The sequence below is a fragment of the Octopus bimaculoides genome, chromosome 5, assembly GCF_001194135.2.
Source record: "Octopus bimaculoides isolate UCB-OBI-ISO-001 chromosome 5, ASM119413v2, whole genome shotgun sequence".
Classification (NCBI taxonomy): Eukaryota; Metazoa; Mollusca; class Cephalopoda; order Octopoda; family Octopodidae; genus Octopus; species Octopus bimaculoides.
In genome coordinates this window covers 34,718,508-34,724,881 of record NC_068985.1, presented here as the reverse complement: position 1 = coordinate 34,724,881, position 6,374 = coordinate 34,718,508, and the positions used below count along the sequence as shown (strand labels likewise).

Below are 6,374 nucleotides of genomic sequence, written 5' to 3'. Positions count from 1 at the left end.
AAAAGCAACAAAAATTCAATAGGTTATAGCAGTACGTACGTTTCGTACAAACTTCATTTATTCATGTAGTGAGAACACTACATAAAATGTGCAATGAAAATGTACTCCTCAGCTGCATAAAGGAATTACATTTTAGAAAGTCATTTTGTAGATGTGTGCAAAAACAAGAGTAGGAGAAGAAACTACCATCTTGACTGGGCTGCCATTCAATAGTCTAGTGAATCAAAACAAGAATTTAATTTCTATATAATCTAATTGGAGGGGTAAGATAGTAGTAATTTCAATTTAGAGGAAGGTAGATAAAGTAGTAATAGACAGCAGGTTAGGGGTAAATCAAGCAAGAGAAAATTTATGTATATCTTATTTTAACTATAAATGTTTGTCTTGTTCTAATTTAACTATTAATGTTCCCTATGGTTTTAAATTTAGTACTTTAGTGTTTCGTTGTATTATTCTAGATACACTGAGGAATAGATATAATTCTCCAATATCTTGACCTAAATTCCTTTACCTTAAATTTCCTCTAACCATTCCTTAGGGTATTGTCCTTCCATTTTCATTTTATTTATATATATATATATATTTTTTTTTTTTTTTTCTCTGGTGACATAATTGGAACTTTCTAAAATCATATTTTCAGTCCTCAGTTTGCTACTAAACATGTTAAAACTCAGACATTAACAGCAGAAATAAACTAGAAACAATTACATCACACCATTTTTACTTCTCCTAAACGCAGAGTTTTCATGTCATAAGTTTAAAAACAATAGAACTTTAGGATTAATAATTATGACAACATTAACTCCAGAATTAACAAAAAAATAAAATGAAATTTTGAGAATTTAAAAGTTATTGCAGTTATAGTCATTACTGATATGGCTGATTATAGCAATTCATAGACTAATGACATCAAGAATATGTCAGTCAACTTATTTTTCCAGAAAAGACTTTGTATACCAGAGTTCTAATATATTATTTTCTACTCTAGGCACAAGGCCTAAAATTTTGTGGGGAGGAAGCCAGTCAATTAGATCGACCCCAGCACACAACTTGTACTTAATTTATTGACCCCAAAAGGATGAAAGACAGAGTTGACCTCGGTAGAATTTGAACTCAGAACATAAAAACAGACAAAATACCGCTAAGAATTTCACCCAGCATGCTAACATTTCTGCCAGCTCACTGCCTTACAGTTCTAATATATTATTCTTGTTTTTTTTTTTCTACATTTTGCTTTACTCTCACACTTTAGAAATTCTATGTTCAGCAGAATATAACATCATCATCATCATCATCATTTTAACATTTACTTTTGCACACTTGCATGGGTTAGAGTTTTCTATGGCTGAATGATCTTTATGCCACTAACCCCCACTTATTCCCAGGCAAGATAATAACCTCCCTTGGACATGTCTGTGCAGAGAAATTGAAATAAACAATGCATATAAAGGAGCATTTTCTTCTCAAAGATTACACAAATATTAAGAAATCCAGTTATGCTTCCACAGTCAACTGCTAACAAAGTCATTGTTTAAAACCAGGAAGACATGTGAAGACAAGAGTGAATATTAACTCACTTTCACAAATAAACACATACATATATACCTTTTTGTATGCACATTTGCGACAGACAATGCCTTTCTTTTGCTGGGCTCAAATCTCATTTGCGAAGCCATGGAAAACAAACTTTCACTAACTATTCTGCCTATATGTATGCGCACACCTTTCAATGCAATGTATGCCAGAAGGCCTGCAAATCTAATGGAGGTCTCAAAAGACATTTTAAGATTCACAAAGATCAGAACTTAACTGCAGCTGTAGGTGATCCAAATAGGATATGTAATCTATGTGGGTGTCTTTTCAAAGCATTGTTTGGTTTAAAAAGCCACATCAGATGCCATTATGATTCTAAGGTGTAGAAACAGGAGGTGGTCAAACTGCATAAGGAGTAGACAACCACCATATATATATATATATATATATATATATATATATTATAATAATAATAATAATAGTAATGATAATAATAATAATAGGGAATACAATTCCAAAACTTACAGGGAAAATTCAATTTAGCAATTCTAAATCAAATTTCACAATATATAATACATATATAATTTAGAGAAAAATCAACTATTAACAAATTCAATGATGAAAAATGTCATTCAAAACATCTAGAAAAACAAATATACTACAAAAACCTATTCCAAAAATCAATGAATTACATAATCAATAAATAGCAAATGATATTAAAGGACTACACGTGTTTCGCGGCTATATTTTAAAATAAATTTGATTCCATCTAAAAATATAGTGATTCTTCAGGTCTATAATAATCGTAAGAATAATAAAAATAAAAATAAGAATAATACTAAAATCAATGTACGTATCTAAACTTATAATAAAATATCAAATAAATATAGAATAACACTTTTTCACAATAAATAATCGAAAAGTATTTAACATTACTTAAATTGAAAACATAACTTATTTATCGAAGAATTTCTGTTAAACTAAAATTTCAAACGTAAAACTAAGAACTTAGTGTTTATAAGAAATATATCACGTGAAAATATGGCGTAAATATAAAAATTATAGAATAAATAGATAGAATATGCATTTAATCTGTTAAAATGACAAAATGTGAGAATAAAAAAAAATTAACTGCAGTATATTATTTACTGGAAAATTATATATAAAGTCTAAATAATTTAAGTCTAAAATATGTAACATACATAAGTTAAGCTAAATTTCTATAATTTCATCTATTTTTCTTTCTTTATTTATTTATTTAAAAAAACTTCATAGTTTAATCTTATTCTAAATATGTAATATGCCCAATATAATCTCGCGCTAATATACACATTTAACTACTACAAATTATATCTACAACAATTAGTATCATAGAAACACAAATTAGCTAAACTTATTATATAAATAATTTAACTTATGTCTACATTTAATTTTACGGTCATCTAGGGAATTAAGTAATTTTTTATTATTAGTTAATAATATCTCCTTAAATTCATTAGTACATAATAAATAAAAATTACTATCTATTCTATCTCCCAATTTAAATTGTACTTAATGTCTTTAGATTTTAGTTCCCATATATATTTACTAAGGCCAGTAGAATTAATTAAACTTCTATTCTTAAAAGAATGCATGTGTTGAGACACCCGTAATTTAATTTTATTAGAAGTCGACCCTATGTAAATAGTATTTAAATTATACCTATTCCTATTATTATCATTAATCAAAGTCACTACACATTTATATACTACATCCTCCAAATTACATTTATTATTAAATTTACATTTAGTTTTATCTCTACATGTGCAATTAATTATATTCTGGTCTATATTATTATTATTATTATTATTATTGGAATAATTATTAGATTCATTTTTGTAAAACTTATTCAGCTTAAATTTATTAAAAGAAGAAAATATTACCAACATTATTAGTAGTAGAATAACCAACTCCAAAATTATTACCAGAAAAAATGTTATTATATTTTCTATTATCTCTAATGAATACTTCAGTTATATTTAAAATCTCTTTAATAATGTTTGTTTTAACTTGAACTCCATAAGGAATAATTAACCAAATTTTGTTCTTATTATTTATATTATTATATTTATTTTTTATATTATTAAATTCATTATTATCATTAGATGAATTAAATTTAATCTTATTTTTTAGTCTATTATTATTATATCTATGTTTTGTTGTATTATCATAATACTTATTATTAGTACCATAATTACTTAAATAAAACTAATCATAATTCTTAATGTTAGGTTTATTATTATAAAAAATATAGGAATCATTTATATTATAATCTTTTATATTATAATTATATTTAGAATTATTAAAGAAATTAATATTGTATCCCGCCTCCCGCAGGGCTTCATTATAATAAGGTGGGATTTTTTTTTTTTTTTTTGAAAAATTTCAAGATTAGAAGAAAGCAACGATATTCTTTTACCTATATTATCTGTCAACGATTTCTCAATTGAGAGTGGATGATTACTGTTAGCATTAATATATCTAAGGTTTTTATTAAGTAATTAACATTATAGTTCTCATTATATATAGTAATACTTAATCCATTTCTTTTAAAAGACTATATAGTTTCTTCTTATGTTTCTTCTTCTTCTAGTGTTCTATTAGTGCAATAGTTAGTTATTAATAAAAGGTCATCCTAATATAAACCACCTTCTACCTTTAAATTTTCTAATTGAAGTTCCGATAATAAATAAATACCTACTAAATCAGTTACCTGTGCAGAATCTGGTGCCCCATAGCTTTATAAAAATAGTCCCTAGTATCCTTCCTAGCCCACAATTTATTATTATATTTAATCAACGATTTTCTAGCCGTTTTAACTACATTAACTTCATCATAAGTCATTCCTACCTTATTCATTGCATAAATTAGGGCTTTATTTTAAATTATTTAGACTTTATAATTTTCCAGTAAATAATATACAACAGTTAATTTTTTCTTATTCTCACAGCTAAAATACATTTTGTCATTTTAACAGATTAAATGCATATTCTATCTATTTATTCTATAATTTTTATATTTACGCCATATTTTCATGTGATATACTTCTTATAAACACTAAGTTCTTAGTTTTACGTTTGAAATTTTCGTTTAACAGAAATTCTTTGATAAGATAAGTTATGTTTTCATTTTAAGTAATGTTGTTAAATACTTTTCGATTATTTATTGTGAAAAAGTGTTATTCTATATTTATTTGATATTTTATTATAAGTTTAGATACGTACATTGATTTTAGTATTATTCTTATTTTTATTTTTATTATTCTTATGATTATTATAGACCTGAAGAATGACTATATTTTTAGATGGAATCAAATTTATTTTAAAATATAGCCACGAAACGCGTGTAGTCCTTTAATATTATTTGCTATTTATTGATTATGTAATTTATTGATTTTTGGAATAGGTTTTTGTAGTATATTTGTTTTTCTAGATGTTTTGAATGACATTTTCATCGTTGAATTTGTTAATAGTTGGTTTTTCTCTAAATTATATATATATATATATATATATGTGTGTGTGTGTGTGTGTGTAGTCAATCCAAACAAGAACAAGCAAGAAAAAACAACACCCCGAAGACGTGGAACAAGTACTGTATTGATGGAAGCTCAGGAAAGGAAAGAAAAGAAAGAGAATTTCACGTTTCGAGTAGAACTCTTCATCAGAAATATAGAAAAAGTCCAAAGAAGGGAAGACGGAGAATGAAAATCGCCAACGATACGCACATGGTCACATATTGAAATGACCGGAAGGGAATGGGTGAAGAAAAAGTTCTTACTAAGACAGGAGAGTGCAAGAATAGGAGGTATGCATGGGTATGTGCATGTGCACGTGTGTGTGTGTGTGTGTGTGTGTGTGTGTGTGTGTGTGTGTGTGTGTGTGTGTGTGTGTGTGTGTGCGGTTTTGGCTGCTAATGTATGTGATGGGTGGACTTAGTATCGCTTAAGTTCTTAGGAAGAATTTATAGTAAGAATTTTGGTAGGAGTGACTGTCTGAGGTGTGTCACCCTTCACATGTGTGTAGGAGAATGGTCAGTAGGAGGTGTTTAGCTGGTAGTTTGAAGTATGTGTGTGTGCATGTATGTATATGTTGTGTGTGTATGTGTTTTGTGTGCGTGTATGTGCATGTGTGTGTCCATGTATGTATAATTGCGTGCATGTATGTATGAGTGTGTGTTGTGTGTGTATGGGAAGTATGTGTGGATTCATTTGCATGTGCGTGTATTTGTATGTGTGTGCACGTGAGTGTATGTGCGTGTGTACATGTGTGTGTGTATGTATGTGCATGTATTTTGTGTGTGTGCATGTGTGTGTGCATGTGTGTGTGAACAAGGGATTATGTGGGGTGGTATATGTTCGTTTTTTCGCGTGTGCGCGTGCATGTGTATGTGCATGTAGTTGTGTGTTTGTGTGTGTATGCGGGTGTGTATACATGCATGCGTGGGGTTGTTAGTGTTAGGTATGTGTGCATGCGTGTGTGAATATGTGGAGATGGACAAGAAACAATAAATCATATTATCTCTGGCTGCCCAGTCCTGGCTAAGAAGGAATATATTCACAGACACAACAGAGTTGGGACCTATATACACTGGAAGCTATGCCAACACTATGGATAACAACAGAAAAAAGATGGCATAAACACACGCCAGAAAAGGTCACAGAAAACGAGAAAGCAACCATACTCTGGGATATGCCAATACACACAGATAGAAAAATTAAGGCCAATAGACCAGATATAGTTGTCAAAGATCAAGAAGAAAAAAAATGCTTTCTAATTGATGTATCAATACCAGCAGATGACAAC

At 28.6% G+C, this 6,374-nt stretch overlaps 1 protein-coding gene across 6 annotated transcripts in view; it reads right to left on the bottom strand.

Annotated features, from left to right (window-relative positions):
* The window catches only part of LOC106879981 (uncharacterized), a 263,310-nt gene that overhangs the window by 108,698 nt on the left and 148,238 nt on the right, over positions 1–6,374 (bottom strand). The gene's annotated exons all lie outside the window — the stretch shown is intronic.